The sequence below is a fragment of the Protopterus annectens genome, chromosome 12.part0 (genome assembly GCF_019279795.1).
Source record: "Protopterus annectens isolate FY-2018-M chromosome 12.part0, PAN1.0, whole genome shotgun sequence".
NCBI classification, from domain to species: domain Eukaryota; kingdom Metazoa; phylum Chordata; order Ceratodontiformes; family Protopteridae; genus Protopterus; species Protopterus annectens.
In genome coordinates this window covers 1,365,517,576-1,365,538,430 of record NC_056746.1, presented here as the reverse complement: position 1 = coordinate 1,365,538,430, position 20,855 = coordinate 1,365,517,576, and the positions used below count along the sequence as shown (strand labels likewise).

At 40.3% G+C, this 20,855-nt stretch overlaps 1 protein-coding gene across 6 annotated transcripts in view; it reads right to left on the bottom strand.

Annotated features, from left to right (window-relative positions):
- Positions 1–20,855, bottom strand: part of SIRPB1 (signal regulatory protein beta 1) — a 1,192,076-nt gene that overhangs the window by 878,273 nt on the left and 292,948 nt on the right. The window contains exon 2 of one of the 6 annotated variants that reach the window (XM_044090417.1): positions 14,615–14,650. The exons of 4 other annotated variants lie outside the window; for them this stretch is intronic. The gene's annotated coding sequence lies outside the window, so the exon portion shown is untranslated. Of the gene's footprint in view, positions 1–10,413; positions 10,479–14,614; positions 14,651–20,855 lie in introns of those variants that run through there. One more of the 6 variants, XM_044090418.1, reaches the window with a different exon arrangement.

Below are 20,855 nucleotides of genomic sequence, written 5' to 3'. Positions count from 1 at the left end.
AACACCTCTCATACCTTCCCATCACACTGTTCACACACCTCTCATAACTTATCATTGCACTGCTCACACACCTCTCATACCTTCTCATCTTACTATTAGCCCACCTCTCATACCTTCTCATTGCACTGCTCTAATGCCTCTCATACCTCCTCATTGCACTGTTCACACATTTCAGCCAAGTATGCCTCCAGCCGTTTTTGCCATTAACTCCTGCTGTGCCTTTAGGTGTCAAATATTGTTTGGTCATAATTGCATTAATAATTTCAAAACCATGCTACATACAAGCTATTAGAATATTTTATCTTGAAGCATACATAATGACAAATATAATTGCATTGATATTTAACCTTTGTCAGTGAGTATTTGTTAGAAATATAAGATGATAACTTCATTTTTTTAATGTCTCAAACCACACCCACGGTTAAGGGTACACACTCTAAAGGGCTGTACTGAAGGGAATGAGTTAACACAACATCCCAGCTGAGTATTGTAGACAAACTCACAAAATTATGTATAAACTCCTGTGTCACCCACTGGAAATTCAGCAGGCTCACAGATAGGACCCAACAAGTTAAGATAGGGGAGTCTACCTTCAGAAAGAGATGACTCACTAGTGGTGTCCCTCAAGGGCTCTGTGCTGCATCCTCTCCTTTTTGGCATCTACTTCTCTAAAGTCAGAGCGAGCATTAACTCCTCTGCTTGACCAAATCTGAAGATGACTGCAGACTTTATTGCAATCATAGAATCATCTAGAGTCACAAGTATCCTCCGAGAAGGCCTGACAATAACTGATGCCAGAACCACAGTGTAAAACTCAGTGCCAAGAAATGCATAATATTATCCTTTGGGAAGAAAGCTACCTCCTGGGAACTGCCATATCAATAATCCAATCCCAAAAAGGAGACCCAGTAATCAGGGATTCAGGAATGTATATAGACAGTAATCTGTCCTTTGACCATCATGTGTCAATGTTATTAAGGAAATAATTATATGTTGTGTAACTTGTTAGCAAGAGTATGGCATCTGGTCCTAGGGATATCATTGGCTTACTATACTCATCTTTGATTACAACAGTCACTGAGTACAACACCCCCTTTGGCATTACCTCATAATAATAATGCATATGCAACAACTGGAACACCAGTTCACTGCCCAAAATTGAGATGACTTATGCTTCATCTGTGTTTAATATTAAAGAATTGATGTATGATCATGCAAACAAAAAGCATGATCTTAACTGACTGAGTACACAATAGGCCTTCCAACTGCACAGATCAAAATAAACATTTGTGTTTGCGGGGGAAGACCCCCAACACATCCCAGACTTGTATTTACTAACATATATGCTATCTCTCTAGTCACACAAGAGTGTAGGTAGGAGAAACTTTCAAAAATTGTACACAGTTGTCTCACACAAATCTCACAAATAACAATACTGCAGTACCTAATTTGTCAAGTATACAGGCTTTATGGTCTAAGGCAAATATGAGTAGGTGATGTTTGGGCATCTAGTATCCAATCAAATATTTACTGGTAATATGTAGGGAAGCCAACTACTTACTAGTTTAAGTAGTGCTGTAGTACAGAATGCTTCCCTGTTCTCCATATAAAGATTTATCCATAAACTAACTATGTGGAAAGAGAGTTTACTTATAGCTGTTAATGTGTGTCTTACAGCACTTTACTTACCTTAGCAAGACAGTTTTGGGATGTACAACTGTGGGCAGTAACTAACACAATAACATGCATCATGTGGGTGAGAAAAGCTTTCTGAAAGAGTATAAGATCTGAACAGAAAAACAATACAATGGTGGGACATTCATGACCTGTGGAAGACAGAAAAGGGAACTGTAGAAGCTGAGAGGTCCTTAAAGATTTCAGGTCACTATACTATATACATATACACATATAGGTGATACTACAGTGAAACAAATGACTCATGGATGATGTTAATTGCATTGATGAGTGGAGTTTGCAGTCAAGTGATTTGCTAATGTTAACACAGTAGGCAAGTGGCAGCTGATGGGTTTCAAGGAAAGATCTACAACTCTGCAACCCAGCACTTTTATCACTGCACACTGCATTGTATTAGTTACTTATTCACAAAAACACCTCACCTTCACTTCTGTGAGTTAACATGTTGTTTGAACAGTAGCCTTGTGGAAGATTTAGCAGGCCTCTCAGTTAAATACTACTCCCATAAAAAATCAAATTAAAAGCTCTGACTCAAGTGGTCAGAGTAAGAAAACCTTGTATTTCAGTGCCTATCTATTCTACCTCATAGATATTTTTTGGTGAAAAAACATTTGAGAGAGGAAGCAACAACATTCCATTTAATTACATAATTAGCACTCCACTCAGATTTGAAGTGACTCCAACTCCCTCCAGCTGCCTCACTCTACAGTAAAGTAAAGTAAACTGCATTTTTTGTATAATTTCTTAACAGATTATGTTTATTATTACATTTTGGATCAGTTTAATATTTTATGGCTTCTGCCCTCTAAACATATTAATGTCAAAACACGGTAAAAGTATATAGTTTATTTTGGTGTGAAGCCATCCGTCCTCAGCTGGTGCAATCCACTCCACTCAGCCTCACTGCACTTGACTTCTCTCCTCTTCTCTGCCCTACCCTGAATCTCACCACTCCCTTACAGTACTACTTAAATATCTACTCCCTCTTGTACATACCTAATATTCACAAACCCACTGAATACAATTCCTATTACATTCTTTAACTTCTCTTTCTACATGACTTCCTTCCAACTCAGAAGGCATTTATAAGCCTAGCCAAGAATTTCGCCCATGTTTCCACAAAGTCAGCACCCTGTTTCCGTTGTCCAGCAAGGACACAGGTGGGATCCCAGGGATGTATTTTCTCTTTCCCATCCAGTTGTCTAGGTTCCTCTTAAAGAGGGCAAAAGAGGTTCTCTGCTTAACATGGAGAGAGTGTCTATTCCACAGATGAGGGAGTCTCTGGGACACAAATCTATCCCACCAACAAGTTCTATTAATGTCACAGACCAGGCTGAGGCCTTGCTTGCGGGTTGCCCAAGTGGATTTTGACTTATGGGATATGCAGCAACTCCATGAAGGCTGGATCTGAGATGGCCTTGTATGCCAGACACAGGTCAACTGTCAGTAGTCTGTGCAAGACTGAGTAGAGGGACAGGGCTTTTAGCCTATCTGTATAGAACAGAACATGGCTTCCATCCCTCCAAAAGCACTGACACAGCTCTACTGTCATTTCTCAACACTGTGAATACCTTTAGGAACATAAATCTCCTAATCTCTTCGCCATTACTGAACTTCTCTAAAGCCTTTGATACTGTCTCACACAGATTTTTCAAGATAGGCTTGTCAGACAAAGCCATCCTCTGGTGCAAATCTTACCCTCACCATAAATCTGCAAAAAGTGCAAAATGGCCACTAGACTCATCACATTCTTCCCTACCCCAGTTGGTGTCCCTCAAGGATCTATCCTTGGTCCACTTCTCTTCAATATATTCATCCATAGTTTGCCTGCTGCACTAACTCCATTCTAATCCAATATGCCGATGTCTCCACCCTCATCTGTTCAACTCCCTCTACCTCTGAACTTCAAAAAGTCACTCGACATTTCTTCACAATTGTAGAAACCTGATGCTTGAAATCTAACCTAGTTCTAAACCCCAAACAAAGCTCATGCTCTTTAGACCTAAACCAGAATCAAGACTGCTCAACCCACTTGCCCTTTAATAATCTGATGGCACATTATTTTTATTTATCCTTTGTTGACTGGGTTAATCCCACTTGGCTGAAGTGGGTAAATTCTGGCCAGAGCAACAAGGAACTTCTCATTCTCTTTTTGATAGGTGCCATGGGATACATTTTGTCCACCTGTGCTACCATCACCATAAGCTAAACCAACTCAAGCTCATCTGAAGGAAGGCATGGTCGGGAAAGCAGCACCCTACTTATGTATTGCAGTGTCAGCAATCAATCTACCTGGTATAAGAATAGAATCCACAGCCTTCTGTACTACTGGTGTGTGTGCGCTAACTGTTGTGCCACTCTGACTGGTAGTTGACTAGTCTATGACACTAAAATACCTCAGATCATTATTGATGAACACCTAAAATTTGATCTACACATTCACCAATTAACCCATAAGATCACCCAAAAATTAGGTATGCTCTAGTGATGCAAACACTGTTGTCTGACCAAGCACAGAAGACCAGTACTGCTGCCTGACTTATCTGTTCCCTAACATAAGCCCAAGTAATATTTACCAATGTATTATCAACACAACTCACAAAGTATGAGCAATCATACAACAAGGTTGCCAACGTTGCCACCAGCCTTCCTAAAATAACACCCCACTGTGTAGCACTCAAATGGCTACATTGGCTCAACTTCCCCAGTGTCAAACTCAATGAGTTAAAAATAGCTCAAAAAATCCAGTTACAAGCCTGACCTCCATCTGCACTAGTATATCCCTTCTCATATTCTCTATTTGGCTGAAAAAATGTTTGGCAAATGTGACTCCTTCACACAACTCTCATGGTGTCTTGCTATATGCTTGCCTCAACCACCGACTACAGCACATCTCTGGCGCCGACTGACTTCTTCTAAACTAACCATCATCAGAACGTTCCCCTAAATATATTATTGACCTTATCGAGGTACGCATCTTATTTTCCTAAACTCATATCTCTCTGGCCACCTCATACCTGCCCTTGCATACCTGTTGCTATATATTCCTCAGTAAATCATGCTGCACACAACTTCTCCATCTTGTCTCACAGTACTTTTCTTCTTTATCCATATCCAAGGCTCTTCTTTCCTCTAAGCAATAATATAGACCAACCATTCACACAAAACTAATTATGCCCTAACTACATGAGTGGCTAGTGATCTCCAGTGCTACCTTTGTATAAAATGTCCTTCACAGTTTGTGTATCAACCATCAAAACTGTCTTTGTATTAATGCTGTAAAAGATTTACATTAAGATGGGTACTAGAGTGCAACCTCTAAAACTGTCTTTGTATATTGTTATAAAACATTCACTTTAATATAAATGTATTGCATAGTGCAATTAATTATTTATTGAACTATTAATATGTCTCTGCTATAAACCTATAAATGCTTTTGTTTTAATAGATGCTTTTGACATTATCATAATAACTTTGTAAATGCAATCATGAAGCTTTTCTTCCAGCGCCTCTACTGAAAAGCATTTTTTTAATAGCCATTCAGACTTTCCTGGTAAGCAAATGTAAATGCATAAATAATAAATAAATCTTTGAATACTTTATATCCTTTATGTTGCCTTTTTGCAATCTGTTATAATCAGTATAATCCTAGTTGCAGAATTATTACATGCAGCAGTATTTCATCCTTTTAACGTGTTCCCTTCATTAACCATACTGGTTCTTTCTTTAAATTCCCTATACCTTAACCTTTATTTTTTTCATATGGTACCTGAATAGAAAAAAAGCAATTTGGGATTGTTTGGTTTCTGAGTCATGTGCCAAGTGAAAAGGGAAGCAAATTCAGTATCAGAATATGATTTTGTTACCACATTGCTGTGGTTGGGTTTCATGTCACTCAGAATTCCTCTCAGAAGTCACTGCAGTTGTGTTTAAATATATTTGTTTCTGTTATATGCTAAGCAACTGCTGCTGTTTGCTTCTGAGGGAGTAACCTTCCTGAAGCACCTTCATGACAGCTCATCAGCTATGGCTCCCAAAACATAACAGTCCTTTCCTGATCAGCACTCTCCAGGTATCTGCCCACCAACTCTGGGAATATTATTTACCTGTAATTCAAAGGATATTTCTGACACTAGACTTGCAACATTATACCAGTATGATATTACGTTTGCTTGGGGGAATGGTCCTGAATTTTCTCTTATCATTTTCTAACCATAATTTACTAAGTAACTATTGGGGATGAGAAAATTTATTTAGAAGAAAACTATGAAAAATGGTACTGAAGTTTAAATAACATGCATGATTGGTTGTCTGATGGTGAAAAAACAAATACAAACATAAATTCCACTATTTTATCTCCCACAGACTGGCTAATGACACTACTATATTATTATTATTATTATTATTATTATTATTATTATTATTATTATTATTATTATTATTATTGTTATTATTATTATATTATTATTATTATTATTGTTATTATTATTATTATTATATTATTATTATTATTGTTATTATTATTATTATATTATTATTATTGTTATTGTTATTATTATTATTATTGTTATTATTATTGTTATTGTTATTATTATTATTATTATTTTTATTATTATTTTTCTGCACCAAGCTGTAGAATCCCAAGGGAAAGAGCTTCCTTCTTTAGCGTAGATTAGTGAGTTCATTGCATGATCCGTAAAGATGTTTTGTGTTGATAGAAGTAATATGTAGCCACAGTTTCTGTTGAAACAGGATGTTTTTGAAGTGGACAGGGTGTTTATGAGGACAGCAAGAATGACAGGTCCTGTTTGCATATTCATGCAACATGAATTAAATATGCCCTAAAATGTGCTCTGGGAATGTATGCTGTCTAAATTCATGCAGAAATTACTTACCAGATGCCGGGTTCTTTCTTTTAGTGACAAGTGTGCCAAATGCATTATAGTGCTAGGCTTATTGGACAGTATTTGCAAAAAAAAACAATGAATGTCACCTACATGGCTGTTGTTATTATCAGTACAAAAATGACTTGCCGATTATTAAAGTGCTCTTCGTTTTTGTAACCTCTAAAATGGCTTTCATTTTCTCCCTTTATTACTGTACTGGCTGTACTTTTTTCAGTCTGAGACTTTGATTAATTGGGATTTGATCCCCATCATTTGTCTTAAATTAATATTGTTGTCTGTATTCCCACTTCAGCCCTTCTTTAATTTTCCTGAGCATTATGCTTTCTCTAACCTTTTAAACATTTGATGCTTTTCAATGCATTTGAGAACAACAGTGTTTTTTTTTTCATCATTTTGATTTGCATATTTCCTTCAAACTGAAGTCAGGTTGCTTATGAGAAAACACTTTTTATGCTTCCAGAATGTTCTTATGCACCACGTTCATGATGCTTGCAAGAAATTTGTCAACCTACTGGCCCATCTTTCCAATTTTGCGGCTGTACTCATGAGGGAGGAATATGAGGAGATTAAGGTCACTTACTTGGAAAATCCAAGCTCAATTCACAGCGTAATGGCTTGAAATGGCGCTTCCTCATGTTTCCATGCTTTCTGCTCTTCAAAGCAAGATTGTACATACCAGCATGTAAATAAATTGTGTGTCATCTGAGGTCAACATAGATGGGTATAATTTTTTTTTTCTTTGTCAGGGCTCGTTCTTTCTCCAAGCTGCGGAGACCTACATTCAGCTGTCATTTATGAACTCTTCTAACTAGGTCGGCATGATGTGAGATAGGCCGGAGGAAGTACATTTATTGTGCAATAACAAGACATAGGGGCAAACACAATCTTTAAATCTGCAGAACCCAGCTCATACAGAATGTCAGAGGTTACTGGTTTTATTTTGAAGCAGATATTGTATGTATATATAAATGACAGTGAGGCACTGTGCTAGCTACTTGAGGATCCCAAAAAACTTCAGCTCTCAGGACCCACAAAAAGACCATTTCCAAATCATACCAATATACAGACAGACATTCATTTTGTATGGTGCATTCATGTCCTTTGAAATACATGAAACTCTACACAACCGACTTTTAAATCATAAATGGTGGGTGTACAGACTAGATTTTAGATACAACATTATCAGGTTGTGACAAATCTCTGAAGCACAGTATAGTAACCAGCACCCCGAGCAACCATCATGTCCTGTACATAGTCACATGGGTACAGTAACAATGTCTCTGCTTCCCAGGTTGCAAGGCCAGGGTTTAATCCTGACTTCAGCTCATTGTATGGAGCTTGCATTAATGTTTGTGTCACTCTGAAGTCTGTTCTGAAAAAAAAAAAAAAAAAACACCTGTTGATTATACACACAGATACAGCCATATTTCTTTGTTTAATAAATTAAAGTGAGAAGACAGCTGGGGGCAGTAGCCCATCATAACAGACCTATTTCTTTTATTCATTTTTTGTTTTTTTGTTTTTTTCTTTTTAAGTTTAGGGAAGATTTTAAGAGAAAAATGGGTACAAAATGGAGACAGCTAACATTACAACATTTAATTAAGGTGTATTTCAGTATTTGGGTAGTGTACTATAAATCACTGATTTCATATTGGTTGAGTAAACACCAGCCTTATATTATAACCCATTTGCATGTGTCACTTATTGCCAACATGGCCCAAATCTACAAAAAACCCACTGCCCTGTTAGAATCTAAATATTCTTCTGAAAGTGTCCCTCAGAAATCGCTAGTAGGGCAACATCCAAACCATACCTCTCAAAAATCCGGACAAAAGCCCATGAAAAATAGGTACACATCTGTATGCTGATTAACATAAACTTTGCATACATAATTATGTAACCCCTCCCACTCTAATGGGGCTGTGGGATACTAACTTTCAAACAAACAGAAGAATAGACAACCAAAATATGGCCTACACATATTTTTATATTTCTCTCTAGATTTTGCCAACAAATCTAAAAAATCCATGGCTGTCCACCTGAATGGGATTTCAATAACAGGCATAGATACCAGCAGAGTTCTGAACCCTGGATGTGGTATTAACTTTTGACATTCTGAGCAGGCTGCATAAAAGTTCTCAATACCTTTTATTATACCATGCCAATAGAAAACTCATTAAAATTCTTGCTTGTGTTTTGCTCATTCTCAACTCCATAATATGGCTATGTGCCGGTTTCATCATAAGTGTTATAAGAGGTTTTGGAACTATGAATTGATGCAGTACATCTTTGTTATAATTGACCCTGTATAAGAAGTGATTCTTCACCTCAAACTATGGGTATTGGATAACTCCAGTCTACTCCTCTGTTTATCTTTATATTCTGGCTATATTTTCTCTGGCCATGCTTCACCGTCTCTTCTCCTCCCTCTGTGCTGTCTTAATATTCTCATCATTTATCTGCAAATCTGCCAAGACATGAAAACTGTTTTACAGTGAACTAATGGGTCGTATTGGATGCAGCCTCTTCACCTACAAACATGCGTATAGGTATTTCTTCTTCTAATCCTTCCTCTGCAAAAGGAAAGTCAATAAAACTCCAGTAGCTGTTTGTTAGCTCCAGACAACAATCGACAATACATCAGTCAACCACAAAATGCTGTGCCTAGAACCACTAGTTATAGACTTTACAAAAGAAACATTCACATTCATAAGCCTTTGTGCACTACAATGTGCTTTCTCAAGTATTTAAAAAGAATGTAACCAAGTGGAAATAGCACCAACTGATTACAAAAGGAGATTCATGTCAATTACCTTCTTCTACTGCTTTTGGTGTTAGCAATTGCTTTACTTTTGTCACAAAAGCTTTTGCCTCTACGTACCTGCTGCTAAGAGTGTTATTTCTGGCTATTCCTCTGCTTTGACATTACATAGGGAGACCTTTGATTCTGCTCAGTTTCATTTTAGTGGGCTTGTTGCTATGGGCTTCTTTCTCTGCCTCCACACAAGAAATTCTTCATTATTTTTAATAGCTGGTCTTCTTTTACTGACTTAACTCACTCTAAATGCAGAGCGGCTGATACACTCACTTTAAATGCAGAGCGTAACTAACAACAAACGCAGCGGGCAAAACTAAAATCATTTAAACCTAAATGCATAGTGAGCGGCTGGAACAAACTGAAGGATATTGGCCAGCACACACTTAAACTGAAATAAACAGCATTTAATTTAAATTAAATGCAGAATGGCTGACACACTCACTCTAAATGCAGAGCATGACTAACAGCAAATGCAACGGCCAAAACTAAAATAATTTAAACCTAAATGCTGAGCGAGCGGCTGGAACAAACTGAAAGATATTGGCCAGCACACACTTAAATTGAAAGAAACAGCATTTAAACCAAATGCAGAGTGGAAGAAGAGCGGCCGGAACAAACTGAAAGATAGACTTAACAACATTAAAATGCACACGACCAGCATATAAACTATACAGAGCGGACACACAATTTGAACACTAAATGCACATGGCCAGCACACACTTGAACTGAAAGATAAGCCAACAGTATTTAAACTAAATGCACATGCCACACAGCTGTCAGATAAACTAAATACAGAGCGGCCAGAACAACAGATTGCTAAAATAATGCCTTAATGCCATCAACGGGAACAGTTACATGCACACACAGTTCTTGGCCAGACTTACGATGCATGCAGATAAATGCACACGCAGTTAAGCTGTTCTTGTCCAGCACGGATAACACACAACAATGGTTCTGAATCACCTTATGGGCCCATTATAGTTGTTTTCATACCTTGAAGCTGATACATGTAGGCGGGCAGACTGTGCAAAAATTAAATTATACCGCCATCACTGTTATATTCGCCACAAAAGGCAGTAGCTGAAGCTGATGTCATCATGCACGCCCCTGCAGGCTGGTGATGCATGGAAACATCAGCCAAAAATTTAAAGTGGTAAATACAAAAAAAAAAAGACCTGGAAATTTGGAAATTAAGGGGACCACTCGGGAATTCATGGCACCCCAATATGTTGTCCTAAAACCAGTAAATACTGAGGAATTCAGTATGGTTGAGAGGTAGGATCCAAACAACAACTGTGATGTTTCTGCTTAAAGAGAGATTATAAACACATTTCCAGATCATAACGTTACCTCTCTGCCTTTATGAGCAATTGTGTTTTTTCATTTTTAGAAGTGTTGCAACTCTTTAAAGCAATCTTTTTTTTTTCTATTGTACCTAGTGTGTACCTATGTGCAAAGAATACTTACTGTAACAAAATAGCACTACCCTGAATGTTCATAGGTTCATAGGTTCATAGGTAGTTACTAGGCTATTGGCCCTAGAGCCTATATAAGCCTAGTCAAACAGTACCCTGGCTTTTGCCACCCAAGAAAAATATTTTCCTGTGCCCCTGTCAAGCAGAGCCATAGAAGTGATCCCTGGGGTGAATTTTTTTATCTTCCATCCAATCATCAAGATTTTTCTTGAAGAGTGCTAATCAGAAGCTTTGTTTGATATAGATATGTAGTTTGTTCCAGAGTATGGGAAGTCTCTGACACAGGAATCTATCCCTCCAGCATGTTCTGTTTATTGTGGTGACAAGGTTTAGGTCCCTAGAGCGTGTAGCTCGGAGGGATTGGGATTTCTTTATGTGGAGCATGTCCAACAGCTCTGGGTTTGACATAGCTTTGTATGTTAGGCAGAGATCACCTCTGAGTAGGCGATATGCGACAGAGTAAAGCTGGAGTTGTTTGAGACGGTCTGCATAGAACATCTGTTTGAGGCTGGTAATCCTCTTTCTGAGTTATTTCTGTGGCCTTTCCAGTTGTTGTAGAAGTCTTGTGAGGTACATACCAAAAGGGGCGTTGTACTCTATAATGGGGTCTAATGAGTGATGAGTAGAGGGGATCAATGACCTCTTTTTTCCTGGATGAGAAACCTTTTGTGATGAGGTGTGCCACATAGAAGGATTTTCTGACTACTGTGGCAATGTGATTATCAAAGGAGAGACTACTGTCCACCTGTGTCCCAAGGTCTCTTATCACACTTTCAGTGTTAAGTAGACTACCGCCTATGCGGTAGTTCGTGAGTACAGAGTTTTTACAAAAAGGGATGACAATGCACTTTTTGGCATTGAACTTGAGGCCATGGCTTTGACACCAGGCATCTGTTTCAGTGAGGCCCTTTTGTAGGATGTCCACATCATTAGGAGATTTGATTATGGCTCCTAGTTTGCAGTCATTTGCGAACTTTATTAGCTAAAGACCTTCTGTGTTAGCCTGTATTTCAGAGAAATAGAGACCAAACAGGAGAGGACCTAGGACTGAACCCTGTGGTACTCCACTTGTCACTGGTCTGATTTCGGATTTGGAATCCGCTACTTTCACAGTGTGTGTTCGTTCAGTGAGCCAGTTGGCAACCCATCTTGTGACATAGGGATTTACACCTAGTTTAGTGAGTTTTTCTATAATTCCAGAGTGGGGTATGGTGTTGAAAGCCTTGGCGAGATCTAGATAGGCTGTGTGTACCACCTTACCCTCATCTACAGCTTTGGTGACCCCTTCAAAGAAGTCTGTCAGGATAGGAGACATGATCTGCCTTTTACAAACTCGAACTAGGTAGGGTCCAGAGTTTGGAGATTACCAATGTCATTGTTTATAAGTTCCATGATGATACGCTCCATAGCCTTGCAGACCAGGCTCGTCAGGCTAATGAGGCGGAAGTTCCCGGGGTCCATGGTGGCTGCCCCTTTGAGGAGTGGGATAACTGTTGCTGTGCACCATTCTGTGGGCACAAAGCCTGAGGTGAGGCTATGATTGAACATGGTACTTAGGTGGGGTGCATGTTCGTTCTGTAGATCATGTAGAATGCAGCCTGGGATGTTGTCAGGTCCCATGGATGCTGTGTTCTTGGCTTTGGAGAGTGCGTTTTTTACCTGTGCAGCTGTGATTACAGGTACTTTGCATTCTTCCGGTATAGAGATGGGCCCTTTAGCGGATGAGAGAGGGGTAAAGTTAGCACTGAACCTATCTGCCAGGATGTTGGCAATATCAGTTGGTTCTGTATATTTAGTGCCATCTTGCTGTAACTCAGAGCAGATCTGAGTGTTGCCATTGAGATTTTTGACATAGCTATAGAATGCTTTGTGGTTGCCTTTAGAATCAGTGGCGATTTTGTTTTCAAAACTAGCTTTGGAGGATTTTATGAGGGATCTCAGCTTCTTACTGAGGCTGACCACGGGGTTCCTCCAATCATGGGATTTTACTCTTTTTTGCCACAGTTTCTTTCTTCTGTTGTAGAGTTTGTTTATAGCAGGGGACCACCAGATTGGCTTCCTTTTTTTGGAGGATAGCATCTTGGTTCTGTTAGGGATTGCACAATCCAAGCACTCATGTAAGTGCTTATAAAGTGAAATTGTATAGTATTCAGCAGTCATATCTCTATTGTCCGTCAGCATGGGTGTCCTGAAGTTTGCCACTTCTGTCTTAACATTATATATCAAACATACTTAGAAGGTCACAATGAGCCTCTCTCAAACCATAAGAAAGTCCATGCGCCTTCAGAAGATATTAGATCTGCTTCTACAAAACAATTTGTCTGGCACATCACATAAGCAGAATGAGTGATCCCCCAATACACACACATACACACACACACACACACACACACACACACACACACACACACACACACACACACACACACACACACACACACACACACACACACACATTTATTCATGTGCACACATTTGCCGTGTGCACACACAGACACAATCTCACACACACACAGACACACACACACACACACACAGACACACACACACACACACACACACATGCATGGATGTCAGGAGGCATATGCACTGTACTGATTTCAGTACAAATTCTTTGAAAGTGGGGTAGCACTAGGACCCTGAGTGTGAGAATGTATGCATGTATGAAATGAAAGTGAGAGAGAGGCTGATGGTGTTATACTCACTAAGCAGCTGTTTAGCGAGTGTAGAAAAAAAACAGAAAAAAAAGTGTGTGTTTGTTTATGTTTCTGTGTGTGTGTGTGAGTGAATGGATGTGTGAAAGCAGAAGAGATTCTGTGTGTTAGAGGGAATTAAGAGTGAGAGCGACTGAGCGTTCCACTGGCAGCAGTTAAGGTTCATAGGTTCATAGGCTGGTACTAGGCTATCGGCCCTAGGGCCTATAGAACCCTAGCCATAACAATTTCCTGGTCATTTCTTCCCACAATATTTACTTCCCTGGACCCCTGTCTAGCAGGGTGACTGACATGATCCCCGGGATGAATTTCCTATATAGGTTCATAGGTGAGAGGTTTATGCATCCCTCTCAAACTCTTACAGCCAGAAATCTCGACAAAGCTATGCATAATAGGGGGACAAAGGACGCAAAATAGGGACAATTTTTAAATATTGCTCTTACAAACTTAAAAAAGAGATATATCAACAGGTTTTGCATTAGCTGAATTTTCTGCACTGTATTGTCTGAAACTCAAATGACTGTTATTATTTTCTGACTACAAACCTCAATGATTTGCCAGAAAAACACAATTTTAGGAGAAACAGACCAATAATACGAGGCAAAAATTTGTATATTTGAGAGGTATGGGTTTGTGCACCTTTTCTCTTAGCTCAAGGTATCTGGATAAACCTAAAATTAATAAGCAACAAAGGCTCAAAATAGGAGAACATTTTAAATTATTTTTGTTCTGAAGTGCGTGTGTGTGTGTGTGTGTGTGTGTGTGTGTGTGTGTGTGTGTGTGTGTGTATGTGTGTGTGAGTATATGTGTATATCTGTGTGTGTATGTGTGTGTGTGTGTGTGTGTGTGTGTGTGTGTGTGTGTGTGTGTGTGTATGTCTGTGTGTATGCGTGTGCATGTGCATGTGCGTGTGTGCGTGCGTGCGCGCGTGTGCGTGTGTGTGTGTGTGTGTGTGCGTGTGTGGGGGGGTTAACACTGACAGCACCAGTGAAGAGGTTTGCATACCTGTGGATCTTTCAGATGAAGACATCTGGATCAAGCCTAAAATAAAGGAGAAACAAAGGCTCAAAAATAGGAACAGATTTTTATTATTTCTCTTATAAAATTACAAACTTGCTTAATTAAAAAGATTTGTTAGCGTGAATTTTCTGAAGGAAATATAAGTCTGAAACTCAAATGTATGTCATTATTTAGTAAATTCATCCTCCAGTGACTGGCAACAAACCAAACTTTTTAGGAGTAAAGGACTAAAAAATAAATACCTGGATATCATTTTTTAAAGTGTTATATTTTGGATATGAGATGCTTCCTCCAACACCATTTACATATACTATAGTAACTGTGAAACATTAGGTGGAAGAACTATTTTGCATCAAAAATATATAAAAAATAATATAGTAATAATAAAAATAAATAAGTAAAACAACAATTTTACAGACAGACCTTCTCTAAGCACAATAATGCAGTCCAGGGTGTGTGTTATTGTGTAAATAATGCCCTTCTAGGGGTGCAGGCTGGGCAACACACACTCTGTTGGGCATTATTGCTTACATAAATTACATAAGAGAATGGGCGACCTTTAAATCATCACCTGATTGGAGAATGAACATTCTCCAGCAGCGAGTAAACGTATAGGTAATGGGTCTGCTGCTTCATGGCAGCATATTAAACTGCCATGGAGCACAGACTGAAAGCAATCTAATGGTTGCCATTGTTTTACACTCGCTAAGCAGCGATTTTGCTGTTTAGTGTAAACTAAAGAAAAGAAAATTAAAAACTAAAAATAAAAATATTTAGCAAGTGTAAAAATAAATGAGACAGACAAGTATGTGTGTGAGTGTATGCATGCTTGTATGCATAAAAGTGTAGGTGTGTGTGTGTGTGTGTGTGTGTGTGTGTGTGTGTGTGTGTGTGTGTGTGTGTGTGAAAGAGAGAGTGAAATCGAAGAACCAGAAGTAAAAAAGCTCAAGAAATCTGGGTAAACCCTAAAATAAAGGGGGAATGAAAGCTCAATCCCAGGGACAGATATTAAATATATCTCATAAAATTATAAAGTTGCTTAAATATCAGGATTTGTGTTCGCATGAATAGTCTGAAGGAATTAAAGTCTGATATTCAAATGTATGTCATTATTTAGTGACTTTGATCCCCAATGACTGACAACAAACCACACATTTTCGGAGGAAGGGACCAAAAAATTTACAGAGTATTACCAACCCAGTGCAAATCTTAACATCTTTAACTCTGCCACATCCAGTTCGAACTCCTGCCTTTTTGTCAGTGCCACTGTCTTCAACCCATATAGTATAGCTGGTCTCACTACCCTCTTGTAGACCTTCCCTTTCACTCTTACTGCTACCCGTCTGTCACAAATCACTCCTGACACTCTTCTCCACCCACTCCATCCTGCCTATACTCTCTTCTTCACCTCTCTTCCACACTCACCATTACTCTGAACTGTTGATCCCAAGTATTTAAACTCATCCACCTTCATCACCTCTACTCCCTGCATCCTCACCATTCCTCTATCCTCCCTCTCATTCACACACATCTATTCTGTCTTAGTCCTGCTGACCTTCATTCCTCTTCTCTCTAGAGCATATCTCCATCTCTTCAGGGTCTCCTCCACCTGTTCCCTACTCTCACTACAGATCACAATGTCATCTGCAAACATCATAGTCCACGGGGACTCCTGTCTGATCTTGTCTGTCAACCTGCCCATAACCATTGCAAGTAAGAAAGGGCTCATAGCTGATACTTGATGTAACCCTACCTCCACCTTAAACGCATCCGTCACTCCCACCACAGACCTCACCTCTGTCACACTACCCTCGTACATATCCTGTACCACTCTTACATACTTCTCTGACACTCCTGACTTCCTCATACAATACCACAACTCCTCTCTAGGCACCCTGTCATATGCTTTCTCTAAGTCTACAAAAATGCAATGCAACTCCTTCTGACCTTCTCTGTACTTCTCCATCAACACTCTCAGAGCAAACATCACATCTGTAGTGCTCTTTCCCAGCATGAAACCATACTGCTGATCACTAATCATCACGTCCCTTCTTAACCTAGCTTCCACTGCTCTCCATAACTTCATGCTGTGACTGATCAATTAATCCCTCTGTAGTTACTACAGCTCTGCACATCACCCTTATTCTTAAAAATCGGTACCAAAACACTTTTTCTCCATTCCTCAGGCATCCTCTCACTTTCCAAGATTTCATTAAACAATCTGGTTAAAAATTCTACTGCTGTTTCTCCTAAGCACCTCCATGCTTCCAGTGGTATGTCATATGGACCAACAGCCTTTCCATTCTTCATCCTCTTCATAGCTGTCCTTACTTCCTGCTTGCTAATCCATTGCACTTCCTTATTCACTATCACCACATCATCCAACTTTCTCTCTCTCTCATTCTCTTCATTCATCAGCCCCTCAAAGTACTCTTTCCATCTGCTCAACACACTCTCCTCAATTGTGAGTACGTTTCCCTCGTTATCCTTTATCACCTTTACCTGCTGCACATCTTTACTAGCTCGGTCCCTCTGTCTAGCCAATTGGTACAGGTCCTTTTCTCCCTCCTTAGTGTCCAACTTTTCATACAACTCTTCATATAGTTTCATAGTTTCATAGTTTAGTACTAGCTATCTGCCCTGGGGCATTTGTAAGCCTAGCCATAGTGATGTGGCTTTCGCCACCCCATGAAATGGTACAAAAATGCACAGAATAGATTTAGAATACTGTGCCTCTGTCTAGTAGTGACACAGTGAAGGTCCCCTTATATAATAGAATTAGTTTACTCTGCCCCTGTCTAGCAGTGACACAGATGTGACCCCCTGGGGTAAACTTATGATCTCCCATCCACTCATCAAGATTTCTCTTGAAGAGAGTCAGTGAGGGGCTCTGCCTAATACGAACTGGGATCTTGTTCCAGAGCATGGGAAGCCTCTGGGTTATGAATCTATCCCTCCATCATGTCCTATTTATATACTTGTCCCGAGGTTTAAGTCTTTAGCGCCCGTGGTTCTGATGGATTTGGATTTGTTGAGGTGGAGCATGTCCATTAGTTCCTGATTGGACATGGCCTTGTACGTCAGGCAGAGATCACCTCTGAGCAGGCGGTATGCTACTGAATAGAGCTGGAGTTTCTTTAGTCTGGCAGAATAAGACATATGTTGGAGACCCTTGATCCTCTTGGTGAGGTACTTTTGTGGTCTCTCCAGCTGGTGCAAATGCCTGGTGAGGTACATACCAAATGGGGCATTGTACTCAATCATGGGTCTGATGAGGGAGGAGTATAGGGGTACAATGACATCCTTGGATCTGGATGTGAATCCCTTCATGATAAGGTGTGCAAGGTAGAATGTTTTTCTAACCACTTTGGCAATGTGGGTGTCAAATGAGAGGTCACTGTCAACTTGGGTCCCTAGGTTTCTGATTACTTTTTCTGTACTCAGTGGGTTGCTGTCTATGTGATAATTTGTGGGTACTTTGTTTTTCCCAAAGGGGATGACTATACATTTTTTGGCATTTAGTTTAAGGCCATGACTCCGGCGCCAGTTGTTCGTTTCTGTGAGGCCTTTTTGTAGGATGTATGTGTCTGCTGGTGTATCGACTATGGCGCCTAGTTTGCAGTCAACTGCAAACTTTGTCAGCCACAACCCTCCCATGTTTGCTTTAACATCTGAGAAATAAATGCCGAACAAGAGGGGCCCAAGGACAGATCCCTGTGGGACACCACTTGTGACTGGCTTTGAGTCTGACATTGATCCAGCGATTTTAACTTTATGGGTTCTGTCCTTTAGCCAGTTTGCAACCCATCTAGTGACATAAGGGTTTACGTTTAAGCTGTTGAGCTTATATATGATGCCTGAGTGGGGTATTGTGTCGAAGGCCTTAGCCAAGTCCAGGTAGGCTGTATGGACTGCTTTGCCCTCATCAATGGCTCTAGTGACTGTTTCAAAAAAGTCAACCAGGTTCAAAAGGCAAGATCTGCCCTTTACAAAGCCGAACTGGGTGGGGTCAAGTGTCTGTAGGTCCGCAATGTCTATGTTTATGAGTTCCATAATGATTCTTTCCATAGCTTTGCAGACCAGGCTGGTTAAGCTTATGGGGCAGTAGTTCCCAGGGTCTGTAGAGGTACGCCCTTTGTGGAGTGGGACCACTGTTGCTGTACGCCAGTGTTCAGGTACATATCCTGTAGTAAGGCTAAGGTTAAATAGCATTTTTATGTGCGGGTTTAGCTCCTCTTGGAGTTCACGTAGCACGCAACCCGGGATACCGTCAGGTCCCATTGATGCTGTGTTTTTAGCTTTGCTGAGGGCGGCTCTCACTTGGACATCTGAGATGACAGGGAGATTACATTCAGCTGAGATAAGTATTTCTTCTTTTGGGGATGAGGGAGGGGAGAAATTTGCACTGAACCTGTCAGCCAGAATGTTGGCAATATCTGTGGGTTCAGTGTATTTTTTGTTGTTGTGAACTAACTCTGAGCATATCTGAGGGTTTCCGCCCAGGTTTCTAACATAGCTCAAGAAGGCTTTGTGGTTATCTTTAGTGTCCTTAGCGATTTTTCTCTCAAAGTTGGCCTTGGATGTTTTTATGAGAGAATGTAGTTTTCTGCTAGTGTTGATCAGAGATATCTTCCCTTTATGGGATTTTTCTCGGTCGTGCAGTAGCTTCCTTCTTTTGTTATACAATTTGTTAATGGCTGAGGTCCACCAGACAGGACGCTTGCCTTTGGTGGAGAGGGACTTGGATTTATTTGGGATTGCATGATCCATGCATTCTTGGAGATGTCCATAGAAACCATTTGTGAAGGATTCAGCATTGTGGGATGTGGTATCCACTGGCCCAGTGGGCTTAAAGGATACCATCTCAGTCTTAAGAAGAGTGAAGTCTGCTTTTGAGAAGTTTTTCACTGTGGTCTTTTGTGCTGGGGGTGGAGGTGGGATATGTATATCCAGGGTGATTAGTTTGTGGTCAGGTCTCACTAGTGAGGGGTATACCTCCGGTGTGGAGCATTTTGTCCCCATGTTTGTGATGATCAGGTCTAGTATATTATCTCCCCTAGTGGGAAAGGTGACTAGTTGTTCCAGTGCATTTGAATTTATGAATTCCAGGAACCTTTGGGCTAGGGTGTTAGGGCTTGAATAATGTACCCAATCTATGTTAGGGTAGTTGAAGTCTCCCAGTATGATGGTATTTTGTGATACATTCATATCCTCCAATGTCTTCAGGAAGGCTGAGTGGGGTTCCTGAGATTGGGAGGGTGGTCTGTAACATGCTACCAGTTGTATAGCAGTTTTGCCTATGGTTAGTTGCACCTGTATGGTCTCTGATGCTTCATGTGTTGCTACTAACCTGGAGGTGTGGGTGTCCTTGATGAATATGGACATTCCCCCTCCCATTGTGGTTTGGCCTGAGTTTTGGGGCCGAAAAGCATGATACGAGGTATAGCCTGGTAGTGCTGGTGTGCTCTCAGGAGCCTTGAACCAGGTTTCAGTTACTGCACAGACGTCAATGTTCTCCATACTGAGGAGAGCATCGAGTGCCTGTATCTTGAGATTTAGACTTCTGGCATTGAGCAGCATTACCCTTAGTTTTTTTCCATTTTTGTTTTCTAAGGAGGTGGGTTTGTCTTTTGAGCCTTGCCTAAAAAAGGCACTATGGGGGTGGCAAGAGCCTTAGCCAATATCCAGAAGCCCAGTGGTGACAGGTGCAAGCCGTCCCTTGCGAAGCAGCGTGGCTTGTCCAACATGTCATCCCAGGCAGACAGACATTGGATCCCCTTAGAATGACACCAGTACTTGAGCCAATTATTAAAGCTGATCATCTTGTCTTCATATTGTGGCATCATTCTTGGTGAGGGCAAGATGCTGCTCAGGGTCAGGGTCATACCAGCCTGGGCTACATAATCAGAGAGCTCCTCTATGTCTCTTTTCATGTAGTCCAGGGAGGTAATGCCTCAGGTCATTCACGCCAGCATGGACAATGACGGAGTCATATTTGTACTTGCTTTGGAGTGACCTGAGTGCGTGTGTTATGTGGCGGATCCTAGCTCCTGATAGGCAGCTCACAGTCACCCTCTCCTTGTTCAGCCTGGTAAGTGGGACATCAATGTGTCTGACTATAGAGTCACCTATTACTAGTGTATCAGGCATGGTGTTTGGCCTTAAGGGCTGTGATTGATTGACACACTGATTTATTAAAGTATGTGTTGCATGTGTTTTGTTTTGA